At 34.8% G+C, this 16,409-nt stretch overlaps 1 protein-coding gene across 1 annotated transcript in view; it reads right to left on the bottom strand.

Annotated features, from left to right (window-relative positions):
* CDH10 (cadherin 10) overlaps positions 1-12,386 on the bottom strand; it is a 186,456-nt gene extending 174,070 nt beyond the window's left edge. The window contains exon 1 of the mRNA XM_005893740.2: positions 12,050-12,386. The gene's annotated coding sequence lies outside the window, so the exon portion shown is untranslated. The remainder of the gene's footprint in view (positions 1-12,049) is intronic.
* Positions 12,387-16,409: the final 4,023 nt, after the last annotated feature.

Below are 16,409 nucleotides of genomic sequence, written 5' to 3'. Positions count from 1 at the left end.
AATAAATTACATAGTGAAGAGTAAGACCATGTAATAAATCAATGAAAGCTCTGGATTTAAAACTCTAAAAGTGACTATTCTGAATTTCAAGCAAATAATAGTATTGTTTTATTTCTAAATTCAGGCACTTCCTTGTAAAATTATAAGACAAGCAGTAACCATGGGCCTTGCTCTCCTGTGTTAGGTTACAAAATACCTAGAAAAGATATATTTGGTGAATATATACATTGCACTATACAAATTATAAATATCCTAATATTTATGTAAAAGGAGAGCAAACAATTTGCCCCTCTGAATTTCCAGTGAGCCTCCTGAAAAACACATTCAACGACCAGGGGTTATTGGCAGCAGTCCCATGCTTCTCATGCAGGCTGAATATTTATATTTAAGTTTTACAAAATGCAAAAATCACAGTAACATAGCCCCTGGTTTCTTTGTGTTGGAAACCAAAGGATGCTGGATGGAATTTTGCTTTGAGAATGTGAAATGTGTAAGGAGTCATTAGAGTCGACTTGCAGCTGCACAGTAAAAATATATTTTAGTTTAAAAATTATATATTGCCTCAAAAGGGTTGGTTAAAATATTTTTGTTAGACTTCTGAAAAACAATATTTTTGTAATTCATGTAGACATGTAAATATGAAGTTGCATCAGCCTAAACAAGAACCATTTGTAATGCTATTGTAAAGCCCGTAATATAAGTTCACAATGTTGATTTCAATGCTCCCAAGTGCAACCTTCAGTTGGAGAGAATCTGGAGAGGGAACGTTCTCTAATATACTATGAGACAGCCACAAGGTGGCTCCAAACACCTAAGTATGTTTTACCTCTTGTAAGGCAAACAGAATTTTACCAGAAATAATGAGCAGCAATTTACCCTAAAAATGGGTCAATACTTCAGAAATATAAACTCATTTCAACATTTTGATTAAGTTTTTAGGTAGAATTTATATTATTTTCAAATGCAGTCTTTCAAAACACATTAAATGGCTGAAAACCTTGAAGAATTTGATGGATTTTGAAAGGAAACGATTTAGTCTATATACATGTACGACATTTCATTTCTTAGGTTTTAAAATTAATTTCTGCTATAGTTTTGCACTTCTTTATTCTCACTTGATTCCCAAATAAGTAAAAAGAAATACATATGCAAATTAATAAACTTTTTCTCTTGCATAAAGAATTTTACAACTAAAGGAAAATAATGCCTAATGTTTAGCCCTTGGGTCTAATGTGCATGTCTTTAGAAAATCAAGTAAAATAAAATATATCTTATTATATATTTTGACTTATTTTGACTAAATGATTTAACTTTATGGCTGATTAATTAGAATGGCTAAATTAAAATATAGCCATTCTAATTAATCAGCCATAAAGTTAAATCATTTAGTCAAATATTACAGTGAAGCCATGACAAAACAATTAAGTGACCACAGCATTAAAGAAGATGATATGGAAACTGTGTCTTTGATTAAGTAGTAAACAAATATGTAATAAATTTAAATATATAGCTAAGATAAAAAATGAGAATTATCTTTACTTTGTTCACAAAACTGTATTTGTTGGCTAGGTTTAGTAGTCTCTATTATGACTCACCTAACCTCTACATGTGGGTGGATTAAAGTGCTAAGTTTATTCTTTAAATATGTTAATTTCTAAATTAAACATAATTGATCTTGAATTATAAATAAAACTGAAAAATAAAAAATGTGACGTAATCCTTGATTTTTAAAATGAACTTTTAAAGAGAGAGGAGCTTATGGACTCACAGAGGTGTATATTTTTTAATCTTAATATCCTGATTTCTTTATGTAATTCCAGAGACTTTTTAATAGCCATATTAAATAGAATCACAAAAAGGCCTAAAAAAGTTATTTTTAATTGATTCTCATATATCCTTAAATGTGAAGAATTTAAAAAAATGAATTATATAGGTAAAATCTGTTAAAATTTTCACATTTTGCAGCAGATGCTGTCTCTATCACAAGGTTTCTTGAACCTAGTCTTTCAGCTTGTAATATAGTCTTTCTGACCCACTGACCTTTCAGCTTGTAATACAGACTGCAGAACTATTCTTGAGATTTATAGGTATCAAAACTTTAATGGGATTATTTCTGCAATGCACTGACTCTGTTCATCATTCTCGTTCTAATTTTCATTACTCTGACCTCAAGAAGGAGAATCTGTGAAAGGAATCATTACTGCAGTATATTCAGAAACGGTTCATGTTTCACCTGAGTGAGTTTATGCGGCTTATGGAACTCACAACACTTAGTGTCCATCTTTCTAATGTTTTCTCCCTCCTCTGTCCCCTTTTTAGGTCCTTCACATCATTTTCAAAACTTGTATCCATTAATTCCCTAGTTCACACAGTTAACTGAATGTGATTCTGAGAATGTAGAAGCTGAAGTTTTCAGGTTACATTCTCTTGACACTTTCACAATCATTAGGGAATGACAGCATTTTAACAGTAATATATTGAGTCCTTTCCAGTTTCACAATAGATTGTATTAGCCCTTTCCAGTTGGAACAATAGATAAACTGTGTCCTTGGAAATCATATGGTTCAAACTCCCATTTCATAAACAAACAAAAAATCTGGAAGGAGAAATCTATGATATTGGCGGTAGAATTAGTGATGAAATCAGACTTAAAATGTTATGTAGCTTTCACCTGAACATAAACACAAAATTATCATTACATGATACATGTTAAATACAAGTTGCATCACATGCTATGGTTAAAATACAACATACTCAAGGAAAAAGCATAGGTCACATAAATTTACAGATAAGTCATAACAATGCCAATAGAATAATAGGTAATAATAATACATAGCACTAGAACACCTATTATGTGACAGGAATTGTTAGTACTTTAGAGTTATTGTTTCTTACCATCATGGCAACTGTACTATCACAGAAGTTCAATTATTAACTCCACTTTACAGCTGAAAAACTACCAGGAATATTAAATACAGGGTAAGTGACACAGGGTTTGAACCCAGTTGGGTGCCACCTTTCATGTTTTTATCCATCAAAAGTTTTTGTGAGTATATTTAGGTAAGAGTTACTATATTTATTAAGAAAAGCAATCTCAGTGCTTCTGGCATATAGCATTATGATTGTGTTATCTCTCTATTAAATGACATAATATGGAACAAACTTTTTGACAGAGTGACCAACTTTGAAACTCAGTGGCTTCTATGTAGTGAATATTTTAATTACTTGTGGGGGTGTGGAAACTTTTGTTCCTAAGAATTTTTAGCAATATAATTTGAGGATTTATCCGGTTTTCAGATATGCTGGCTTTTCATTTGGGCTTCTTGTTTAGGATTGGAATGTTAGTCTCAAATTTGAGGCCTTGCTGCAAGACGACAATTGGCTATTGTACACATAAAGCTCAAACATGGATCACCAACTACCATGACTGCCCCTAACTGAAGCTCCAACTCAGAACCCACCCTCAGGCCTCCACAGACTGAACCTGAGGTTACACAAAAATGAATCTTTTTTTTTTTAATTAATTTATTTTTTATTGAAGGATAATTGCTTTACAGAATTTTGCTGTTTTCTGTCAAACCTCAAAAATGTATCTTGGACTAATCTACTTACTCATTTTGATAGTTTCCTGAATGATGTCATGTGGCCTTGAATACAACAATATGGCTTAAAAAAGTAAATGAGATTAGAGCCTCATATTATCATCTGAAAAGTAACTGATACTCATCATTCTTGTATTAATCAAATCTAGAATATAATACCAAATAATGTGAGTAATTATTCAATGAAAGTGAAAGTGTCAGTCACTTGGTCATGTCTGACTCTTTGCGACCCCATGGATTGTACCCTGAGAGGCTCCTCTGTCCCTGGGATTCTCCAGGTAAGAATACTGGAGTGGATTGAGATGCCCTCCTCCAGGGGATCTTCCCTACCCAGGGATCAAACTCAGGTATCCTAGCATTACAGATGGAGTCTTTACCATCTGAACCATCAGCACAACCCACCTCAATGCAAAAAAGGTTTTGTTTTGTCTTTCTCTCTCTTCAATCTTATATCTCTGGCTGCTGGCACAGTCTGGCTAATGGTAGGCACTTAAAGAATAGTGAACAGAAAAATGAAATAATTAAATAAGATACTGAGAAGTTTATTAGGTAGTTTGCATTAAAGAAAATAAAAATTAAAGAATCTGTGTTAGGTGGAGGAATAGGTAACTGCCCAATGACATTCTGCTAATTTACCACTTTTCCACGGTAATTGACACATTGAGAACATAAATACTGATTTCTATTATAAATTATATGATATTTATTGTGAACATCTCACATGAAAACCTCTTTTCCTCAGGCACAAAATTTATATTAGATTGAGCCTCTGGGTGTGGCACTAAGGGATTGGCTGATAGAACTTTCCCCAAAATGAATACAGTTACTTAGAAGCTAAGAAAAAGATTGTTTAGATACCCAGGAGATCATTTAAATTTACTGAGTAAAAGGCAAAATAAAAATGGTATACATGTACTAGACAGTCATATTTTAAGTATATATGATAGTTTAAAATCAAAACACAGTTAAATTAATGATCATGAATTTTTCATCATAATAATTTAGTTTGTTAACACTATTAACAATAGAACATTTCTCTTAAGAATTTTTTTGGGGGGCAGTGGTTTATATGTGTGCTTCAGTTTGCTTCTAGAGGAAATAAGGCTTTTATCATTAACACTTTTTTCATCTTGAATCTGCCTAGAAACTGGTTGGATTCACGCTTTACCTATAAAATGGTGAATAAATGTCTTTGCTCTGAGGTCAAGGTTGTGGTTGCCATTTCTCTAACTTCACATCTCCACTAGACTGGATGTCCAGGAGAGGTCATATACCTAACACTGACCTGCTGCTGCTGCTAAGTCACTTCATTCGTGTCCAACTCTGTGTGACCCCATAGACAGCAGCTCACCAGGCTCCCCCGTCCCTGGGATTCTCCAGGCAAGAACACTGGAGTGGGTTGCCATTTCCTTCTCCAATGCATGAAAGTGAAAAGTGAAAGTGAAGTCACTCAGTTGTGCCCAACTCTTAGTGACCCCATGAACTGCAGCCTACCAGGCTCCTCCATCCATGGGATTTTCCAGGCAAGAGTACTGGAGTGGGGTGCCATTGCCTTCTCTGGCATAGCTTTGTCTTAAAAAAGAAAACATGTTTTTTTACCTACTTTGTTCAGATACTCAATTATGAAGGACAATCCAACTCTAAGTCTAGCCAAGAAATCATGTTTCTTAACTTAGATATTAGGGACATTTCATTGCCCCAGTAATTTTTTTAGTATTAAAAGTGAATACTTGTATCTGATGTAGAACTATCTAGTTAGTAAATACTGAAAAATTAGAGCATATTTTAAAGGCAGAAGAGAATCTTAGAAAAACATAGCTCTCTTTAAAATGCATCTATCCAAAAACTTGGTAGGTAGGTTAAAATATAGAAATTCTATAGAAAATCTCCATTCTTCACTCAATCAGGAAAAAATAAATAAAAGGAAAAAAAAAAAAAAGGAAATAGAAAAGGGTACTTATAAGTATTATTTGCCTGGAGCTGGCATTCAATTTTCAACAAATCTCCAAAAGACTAACTGAAGCCTTGTTGAAGGGAGTGGATAAAGCAATAAAGACTTTCCATAGGTACTTATTCACTGGGAAAGGATTTTATTCAAATTTAGGAAGCTAGATGCAGACAGAATAAATGTGTACCTTTCTGGTTTTCACTCTCTGAGACTACACGTTAAAAAGTCACTCTGGTACCAAGGCTACAGAACAGGAATCACCTCCAATTTAGAATGCTTCAGAAAGAAGTAAAACAAAATATTATATTTGACTAGGCTGATAGTCACTGTGTACTCAATTTGATGAAATAAGTTGATATACACCTGATTTTATCCCAATGGGACCTTTTCTTTGTGTCACTGCTAAAGCAAATAAATTTCACTGTTAGTATGAAAAGAATATGCAATTCATAGTCTTTATTTTATTAGTATTAGATTGAAACCAGCAAGTTTGAGGTCATAAATCTTAATCTCTGGTCTATTTTAAAAATATTTTTATATTTAAATATTTATATTAAATTATATTTAAATAATTTTAAGAAATAATTAATTAATATACTATACACTCAGATTTGGAGAAGGAAATGGCAACCCACTCAAGTATTCTTGCCTGGAAAATCCATGGACAAAGGAGCCTGGTGGGCTACAGTCCATGGGGCCGTAAAGAGTCAAATGCCACCGAGCAGCACAGTTAGATTTACATGGTATACACAAAATCATTAAAGGCCCTTAGATAGTTCAAATGCTTTCAAGTCAATCTATATATGAGGCTATTAATTTCAACTTGGTGCTAAGAAGTCAAATTATCAAGAAACACTATGGTACTTCATCTAAATTTGAAGTCTGATGCAAGAGTTATGGAAACATTCTTTACATTTCCTTTTAAAAATCCCAGAAGTTAAAATGGGTATCAAATGGAGTTGACTTAACCTGATTTTATTAGGAGATGAGTCACAAAAAAGAGGAGAATCAGTCACATTTTTTAAACTTATACTAGCATTATGCAAAAATGCACTCAATAGCCTAGGCAAATACATTGATAGCCTTTGATCTACTCAAATAACTATGCCAAAATTCGACTTCAATTCTTGTGTTTATAAATACCATGTGAACATAGCAGAGAATTACTAGAATAACCCAAGTCAAAACACTTACTTTATTCGGTTTACTGATTATTTAAATCACCTACATGATCTGTTTAATTTGATCAGTCACTCAGTTGTGTCCAACTCTTTGCAATCCCATGGGCTGGTCCATGGAATTCTCCAGGCTAGAATACTGAAGTGGGTAGCCATTCTCTTCTCCAGGGTATCTTCCCAAGCCAGGGATCAAATCCAGGTCTCCCGCATTACAGGCAGATTCTTTACCAGCTGAGCCCAGGGAAGCCCAAGAATACTGGAATGGGTCGCCTATCCCTTCTCCAGCAGATCTTCCCGACCCAGAAACCGAACCAGGGTCTCCTGAACTGCAGGCTGATTCTTTACCAGCTGAGCTACCAGGAAAAACGATTATTTTTATGGTTTTTGTTTCCCAGACTTTCAACTGGAAAGAAGTAGGAACAATGACAATTCTTTACAATATCTAGAATAGACATTTGCTTATTTTTAAATCAGCTTACATTTTTACATTACACCCTGGTAATATCTTTATTTTGCAACAAAGAAGAACCAACATATCTAATGAATGCAACTGATGTTTAATTTATGTCTAAAGTCAAGTCTCTTTCAAACTGTTTCAATATCCTCTGTTCCAGTAAATCAACAAAGATTCCCAATCAATAACTGATGCACTAAGTATAATAACTCATGCCTATGCATTCCACATTCTGATACGTTAGAGAAGTCATTTCATTAATAAATGTTGAATTCCCATACTTTGCTTGCTACTGCAGTAAACTACATTGGTGCCAATTTCAATTCCTTAAACGCCTAGGTGTTATAATGTTTATAAAAATTGCTTTCATTTGAAAGGACACGCTCTAGTCAACTGAACTGTCATATAGTTTATGGTATAATGCAAAGGATAATATAATAAATCCAATGTATAATGTGGCAGATGATAGAATACTGACCATAAAAATCACAAGATTTACAGAAATTGTATTTCCAATAGGATAAAAAAAAAAAAAAAAGCTCAAGAGAAAACTCATTCAAAGATGTTTGTAATTGTCCTAAATTGAAGAAGAGGAGAAGGCAGGAAGGGAGAAGAAATGGGAGAGGGAGAAGGAGGTGATGGGGGCGAGAATGGAAAAGAGAAATCAGTAGGGCTCTGAAATGCTTTGACACATCCTTTAATACTGAATTTCCTGTTGTGAAGCAATGTTGTTATATTATCCCAGATAGCCTATTGCTTAATCCTGTCCTGAAACTGAAAGTGTTGTTAAACTATATTTCTGCATCATTTAGGGTATGTAGTATCAAGGCTGCTTCCTAAAACAACAAAAGCAGGGGGTGCTTAACACTGAGATCACATGGTTTGATGAAGTGCTTATACTGCTACTGACAAACTCTCTAAGGATATATTCCCTCTATTATAAGGGACTGCTATATGAAGGCACTTCAGCCTCCCACAGTCATTATTCTCAAGGAATGTTGCACTTTATATCATAAAATGTAATGCTATTTTACTCATTCTTATTCAATTTTCAGCTTTCCCTTTCTTTAAATCCATCACCAATATGGTGATATTTAACAAATATCTCTTACTGATATAGGGAAAATCACATGTATGGCAAGAGAGACATAGGATAAAAGTAAAAAGACTTTGGTGAAAACAAAGCACCTTTATTCTCTAAAAAAAAAAAAAAATCAAGTTACTTTTTTTTTGTGAGAAGTTGCACTGATAATAAAGAGTTAAGCAAAAGTTATGCTGAAACATAATTTTAACCAATCAATGCTAATATGACATTAAAATAATGCATTCCCAGAAATATATATCTTTTAATGTGATAGATGTGATTTTCTTACAATGTTTGCCTCTTGAGTTACTTGGACAAAGAAGGTATGGCAAAGGCAAAAATGGCCTCATTGGTTTTAGATACCCTTACGAAAGACAGCACAATCGGATTATAAAAAGGCTCGAGGTCTCATACTGAAACATCAAGTGAGGTGAAGCTGCTGTAGGATAAGAATAGAAGAGGAAAGAGGTGACCCCGAGCTGATACCGTTATCTTAGAAAACAGACGCTCCTTGTTGATTGAAATTTTTTCATTCAGATGTGTGATAAAAATATCTGTAATTTTGAGTGTTGAATATTATTAGATGTAAAAGTATGGGCTGTTATACCACTATTCTGTAGACATACTTCAAATGCTTTAATTGGGGGGGGGGGAAAGGCAGACTTTAATATGTTTAAATTCAGGGCTTTTCTATCTGCCTATTATAGTTACTGTAATTATGAAAAAATAAAATTTTCTTCATGAACTCACTTTGTGAAGAAAAGGAAAATCATTTTTATGCTAACTTGCATTTCTCAATTGTAAATTCATAAGCTATTCTTTGGACTCAGATTTTTTTCCAAAATATTCATAATAGGGACCACACACTTAATACAAGGCCTAATTGAGACCACCATTGCTCAGTATAAGCCTAACTAGAATAAGGGCACCTTTTTTTCTACTTGGGTTTTAACTTCAGCCTGTTTCAGACACGACTGTTAAACATAATATGGTGAGTGAAGTCACTTTTTTGAAGCCCTATTCCAGATACGATTTTGGGTTAATAAAAAGTGGAGTTTTCAAAAATAGAACCTGGAACCTGGAGACCAAATAGCTGCGTACAATAACTTATGATTGGCATAAATCAGTTGTATATTTCTCTACTTAATACTTTGTTGTTTCAGTATTTTATGAGTACTTCTTAATGTGGCAACAGTATTAGAATGTAATTTGCAAAGCAGAAAAAAGAATAATTATGGACAATGCTTTCGAAACCCAAGGGCTAGACTAGAGGTAGTTGGTTTTACAGCCCTGCTTTGTATTAATTGCTTACTATGCAACGCTATTACCTATAATAACACTTAAAATATGGTTCACTTTGCTGCTGATTCAGCATCATTAGGGCGAAGGCTGTTCCTGTGCTGCAGCCTAGCGGAATGATTTGGTATAAAAATGACATATTCCAGGAGCACTGGCTTATCACTTGCTGCAAAGTAGGTTAAGAAACATATGAAATAAGTCATATGTCCAGAATCCCCCAGATAATACACACTTTGCCTCCGTCATTTGTTTACATGTATTATTAAATGAAGATCAAAAAATGCATTATAGACTCTGAACAGAGTTCACACAGCTGGAATTAACCTTTTCAGTCTCAAACACTCTCTTTCAAGCAAAAAAAGCCTCTTTCCAATACACTAAGTTTCTTAATATTTTGTCAGTATGTATATCTCTCTAGATACAAAGTCAATTTTCTATCTTTTTTTTTCCTTTTAGAAAATCTTAGTGTAGGTGAAAATATAACAGCATAATACTAAATTTGATGCCTGTATAGTACCATTCTTATCAATAAACAGCTAGGTTTTATAAACATCTAGGTCTATCACCTGAAGTATTAATCAGGAATCAAGCAATCTGACCACTGACCTCACACATATACATGCATATGTGGATGCCATACAGATTATGTGCTCCTTTCATAAGTCCCTGGGATTTCTCTCTCTCCCCCCCCACCTCCTTTCAGGCTTCTAAGTGTATGGAATTCTATTCTTTGATTGGAGTCAGAAAAGACAAACGCATTCACTAGGGAAGTCAATTTGTTAGCAGCAAGTATTTGAAACCAAAGAAGTATCTGATTTAATGAAAGCAGGCATTGACTCATACTTTAAAAACACATAAAAATTTTTTTAAGTGAAAGCAAATGAAAGAAGCATTTCTTTATGTTTTCATGATCAGAATGAATCTGTATTTGTTATGTTCCTAAGCCACAAACACACTCTGCTTAGATCGGAACATACTCCAATGCCTTTGCTCCACAGCCCACCCCCACTTCCAATAAATCACTATTTCCTTATGCATTACACATTGAATACAAACGTGCCACCTTTATTATGCTGTAGGGAGAAGGGCAAGAAGATTAGCTATACAACTTGTCATTTACCTCTTTCTCTATGATACAGCCCTCTTCCTATTTTCTTCATCACTTTAAAAATGAATCTAGAGCTCTTGTCAGTGACATAATGTTTTCATGAAAGTTCTACTAATTAAAAATCCTCACCATACCAGACCTAAAAAATGAGCACACTCTTGCCAAGTGTTATTCACCACAGAGAAGCTCTTGTAGTTACATTTTAAAGGAGGACCCAGAGGAAGATGCTGCGGAGGGAGAAAGTCTACTAACATATACATTGAGGTTTACCAGTTGTCAGCAGCAGAGGGACAGACTATTTTTAATAGAAATCCTTCAAGAAAACAACAACAACAAGAAAAAAAAAGAAAAGAAAACATGCATCTCCGAACAGCTGAGAGTAAGACATGTGCAGTTTCGAATAATAAAAGATTTTACTGGAATAAAGAACCACAATTACAGGAAATAGATCTGTTTTTTGGAAGCAAAAGACAAGAGGTCAATTTAAAATTGATGTTTGTCTTTGCACCTGTAGACTCCTCTTTTTAATGATAAGGAGATGGTAGGTTTTTATTGCATTGACAGGAAAACACTTTCAGACTACTGCTTTTGCCCATACTTACAGTGCTATCAATAGTTACTTGTTGGGGACATGCATTTAGTCTTGCAATGTGCTGCATTAATTTAACACCACATAAAATATGGATTTTATTGCAGCAGAGACAATAAATGCTGCAACTGCTGACTACATGCATTTCATCTCCCCTCTTCATCTTTCCTCTCTCATACTTCTGACTCAGACACAAAATGCGAATCTAGGAATTATGCCTATTCTATTTCTGATAAATGCCAATCTTTCTTATTTATGTAGATGCTTAGTGACCATTGACAGGTTCAAGGAATCTGTCTTCTGCCTGTCATTTCTCTTTATATTGAACCTACAATGAACTATGACTATAAATAAGTGCAGAGGGGATCCATTCATATGGAATGCAAAGTAATGTTCAATGATAGAGTTCAAAGCAACAATCTTCTCTTCAAGGGATTTTTAACATTAAGATGAACAAGCATGAGAATAACAAATTACCGCCCATAATATATTTTTAGCATTTGATCAGAGTGAATGAATTCACAAACTCTAACAACATGACCCACTGTTGAGCATAAATATATAATTTATCCAGTTTCACATTACCTCTTCAGCTATTCAAAGCAGTGGTTTCTAGAATACAATATATAGTTTTATGCTTAGTAATTTTTTTACATATTAAAGATAATTATTTGAAAATAACTGCTGAATACAACTTAAAAACAAACATTTTCCCCGAGGGAGAGAAAATAAGAGACCTTAAGGGAGTTAGAAAAAAAAGAGAGAGAGAGAGATGAAATCTTCCTACCTTTTTTTTAATCAGCTTCTGGATAACGGAAGTTGGTTCCAGCCAAAATAACCCTGGAGAAATTGTCACTATATCCCCTTTTTGTTTGTTTTCGGCTGTTATTTCCTATCACTGATTCTACTTCAATCTAACTCAAGCTTTCTCTCAGCATCACTTTTAACTCTGGACGGCAGGGAACCGAAGAAACCGGGGGGCGAGTTCTCTCTGATTGGCTTTCATTCAGTGCTTCTGATTAAGGGGGGAAAAAAAAGAAAAGAAAAGGAAGGAGGGGGGAAAAACCCTTCCTCACTCGGAGAGAAAGGTTCTGCTGATAGAGCTGCAGCACTCGCCATGGGAAGGTTAGAGACTGGGAAGTGCTGGCTTTTGCTCGCACACAGCGATTTGCAAGTGAATGCGAGGGGAGGGCGCATCCGAGAGGAGGGCTTCGGATGAAAGGCGTCCCCTCCCCCGCAGGGCAGAAAGACTCTCTGTTTCAAGGCTAAAGTAATCAGCCCGATCTAATCTGGCTGTGTCCGTAATACAATCTCAAGAACCGGACTACTTCTCGCAATTCTTTTTTAATAGATACTTCTTCTTCATCTGACATATATATCCCTGCACCATCCTTAACTCCAGATCGCCGAAATCCATGAAGCGAGTGCCAAGTCAAATTGCAACCAGATCTGAATCGTTACCGGAGTGATTTTGGTTGCGGTTTAAATTATTATTTATTTTTGCTTTCAGTGAACTTTCTTTTCCTTGGTTCTTCAAATACCTTATTTTTTTATCGCTTATGGTCATAGGAGAACATACCTTACTCGTCGTTTGGGGATGTTCGTGAGCTAGTCTTTTCTGCTTAATCTTACCTGCTTTGCCTTTTGATTTTACGGATAGAATATTTTATTCATGATGTAAATATGCAATTAATGCTATTAAAATATTTAGATTTGGGGCTGGACATCGTCTCCTTTCTTCTTCTTCTTTTTAACTTTTTTTCTCAGAAACTTGAGTGTCATGCCCGAACGTGGGGGGAGGAGGGTAGATAATACATTTGGGTGGTTCTGTTTACTTAACCATCTAAATGTTCATCGCTCTATTTATTTATCTCGACATTAAATTGGAATCAACCAAAACCTTACCAAAGGATGTCAGTATAGCTCCACAAAATAATGAGCGTTTTTATATTTTTCTGGCTTCATGTAGATTCCTTTTTAAATAAATAAATTACATTAACATACTATAAAATAATAATATAATATAAAAATAACTGTAAAGCTGAGGGAGGATTATGAAGATAACTTTTTAGAATACATACTACTGCTCAGAAATAGTAAATGATATACTTAAGGACACAGAGCTAACTCGTGACAGAGTAAAAACTAGAATGACAGTACATATTTTATATTTATATGGACATATTAAACGTAGAACATATATACTTATGTGTATTTAGAATTTCAGTTTAGTACTGTTTCTGAGATGTCATACTACTGCCTGGGTACATATTTTATTATTCTAGAATCTGTAGGCCTCTTACATGTGTGTGGGGGGGTGCTCAGCCACATCGGATTCTTTGGAACTCCTTGGACTGTGCAGTTCGCCAGGCAGCTCTGTCCATGGAATTCTTCAGGGGGAAATTCTGAAGCAGGTTGCCATTTTCTAATCCAGGGGATCTTCCTGACCCAGGGATTGAACCTGTGTCTCTTGTATCTCCTGCTTTGGTAGGAGGATTCTTTACCATTGAGTCATCTGGGAAGCCGCAGGCCCCTTAGAAAGTTAGCATAATGAGAAAGGAAAGCAACTCAATCTGGGGGAGAAAGAGGGTATGGGAATACTATTAATAAATAAGATTTCAAAGAAGGTTTAGTATATTACAAGGTTATGATAGGACCAATGTTGCCAGCTAGGACTTCCCCGGTGGCTCAGACGGTAAAGTGTCGGTCTACAGTGCAGGAGACCCGGGTTCGATCCCTGGGTCGGAAGATCCGCTGGAGAAGGAAATGGCAATCCACTCCAGTACTATTGCCTGGAAAATCCCATGAACAGAGGAGCCTGGTAGGCTACAGTCCATGGGGTCGCAAAGAGTTGGACACGACTGAGCAACTTCACTTAATGTTGCCAGCTAGTTTTTTGAGGTTACCCTGGTGGTTCAGTGGTAAAGAATCTGCCTGTGATGAGAGACTCATGTTTGATCCCTAGGTTAGGAAGATCCTTTGGAGAAGGAAATGGCAACCCACTCCAGTATTCTTTCCTGGGAAATCCCATGGACAGAGGAGCCAGGGAGGGGTGGGGGGTGGCTACAGTCCATGGATTCACAAAAGATTTAGACATAGCTTAGTGACTGAACCACCACCACCAGCTAAACTTAGAGTCAGATAAAAATTCCATTTTTTTCTGTAATATATTTGTGTTAATATGATGTATGTTTTTGTTCAACATAATACTGCCTTTGACATATTAAAATTGATTGTCAAGAGAAACTATAGAATGTCTTAGTCTATATGTAAATTTTTATAGTGTTTAATTAAATGCAACAGGTCAGGTGCATACGTGATGATGATCTCTTACTAGATTAACTATTTTTGTATATTTGTTTTTAGTTTCATAATAAATGACTGCATAGTATGAGGAGTTGCTTACATTACATTTTAATTGGTCCAGTTGAGAAAATAACCATTTCATTTATTAATGAAAATACATATTGAAATGATGTATTCCCCAAATAATAGTTTTTTTTGTTTTGTTTTGTTTAAACAAGATAGAAGTTAATTCTTCTCTTACATAAATTTCTGGGTCGTTATGATTTCTGTGCTCTGTGAAGTCATCAGAAATTTGGGTTACTTTTCTCTTAATGCTCAACTACTCTTTTGAACTCATATATTTGATACAATAGCAATCACACCCACATCTGCTTTCTGGAAAGAGGACTAAAATAAAGAAGGAAAAGATGCCCTCTTCATTGGAATTTTCTATGGTTTCATTTGCTGGAAATGAGAGAGTTGTCCACAAATTGTTTCAAGGGAGGCTTGGAAATACAGTATTTACTCTGGAAAGCTATTTGATCAGCTGAAAGTCACTCATACTATTAGAGAAGATGACAGAATTGGATAAAATAGCAGCAATGCCACCATATCTATGTGTCATATGGCAGCATATTTTTAAAGTATTTAGAGAGATAAAGCAAAATTTTGTTTGGTTTAAAACTAAAATTTTGTCATGATGTTACAGAATGGTATCCATTGCAATATGCATTTTATTATCATTTAAGAACTTTGAAGTATGAAACAATGGTGTGTGTGTGAAGTCACTTAAATCATATGAGTCTGACTCTTTGCAACTCTGTGAACAGTAATACTGGAGTGGGTTGCCATTTGAAACAATGATATTGCCAGTTATTGCATTTTCCACTTTATGGTCAGGTACTGTATTAAATGAAGAAGGAAATGGCAACCCACTCCAATATTCTTACCTAGAGAATCTCATGGGCAGAGGAGCATACAGTCCATAGGATCCCAAAGAGTCAGACATGACTGAATGACTTCACTTTCACGTTTCACTGTATTAAATAAATAATAAACAAAACACCCATGTATCCTAAAATTCAGGATGTACAGAAGCAGATATGAGAGAGAAAGAGAGAGAATTTGAACAATGAGTATTTTAAAACTTATCCTTTTTTTTTTTTTAATGCCCTCTTTGTGCAGGAGAGACTCTTAAGCTCCTATTGAATAACAGCTTTAGTAATAAAAATTAAAATAAAGCATAAACAAAACTGGCTAAAAATGAAAACTTATGATAGTTTTAGTTTTATTAAGCAATATCATTTTCAGTTCCCTTTCTTTGTGTTTTTTTATAAGTGGTTTCACTTGGGATATTGCAAATTTATCTTTCTTTTGTTTTCTCTGGAAATGTTATGCAACATAGTCCTGTGAATTGGGTAACGCTTCCCTGTGGTCACCAACCTTAGGAATGTTACCCCATAGAAAGTCAGAAAAAGGAATAGTAAACTCTGTATAAATGGGACAAATCAGTCAATGCCTCACAAAAGTATCCCTCAATGTGGGGAAAGGCCACATGACCATTATAAGCAAATAAGCTGATGAAAACCTAAAAAAATATATTTTTCCATACTTTTAAAGCTAAATGTTAAATTACACAGAAAATTCCTTACTTCCTTACTATACTGGTAAAATCTTAAGAAAGGGAAGGGCATGCCACCACGGTTACAATAAGGGACCCTCTGAAGGCTGATCCCTTTCAGTGCAAATGTAAAAGACACAATCTGGTTAAAACCAATTAAATAAAACAACCTTCCATTCCGTGTGGAATTATATGCCTAAAAGTTGTCTCAGTGTTACTAAACAATAAGCATCAATCCTTA

Source organism: Bos mutus, chromosome 20, assembly GCF_027580195.1.
Source record: "Bos mutus isolate GX-2022 chromosome 20, NWIPB_WYAK_1.1, whole genome shotgun sequence".
Taxonomy (NCBI): Eukaryota; Metazoa; Chordata; class Mammalia; order Artiodactyla; family Bovidae; genus Bos; species Bos mutus.
Note: the sequence above shows the minus strand (reverse complement) of the source record. Positions and strands in the feature narration are given on the sequence as shown.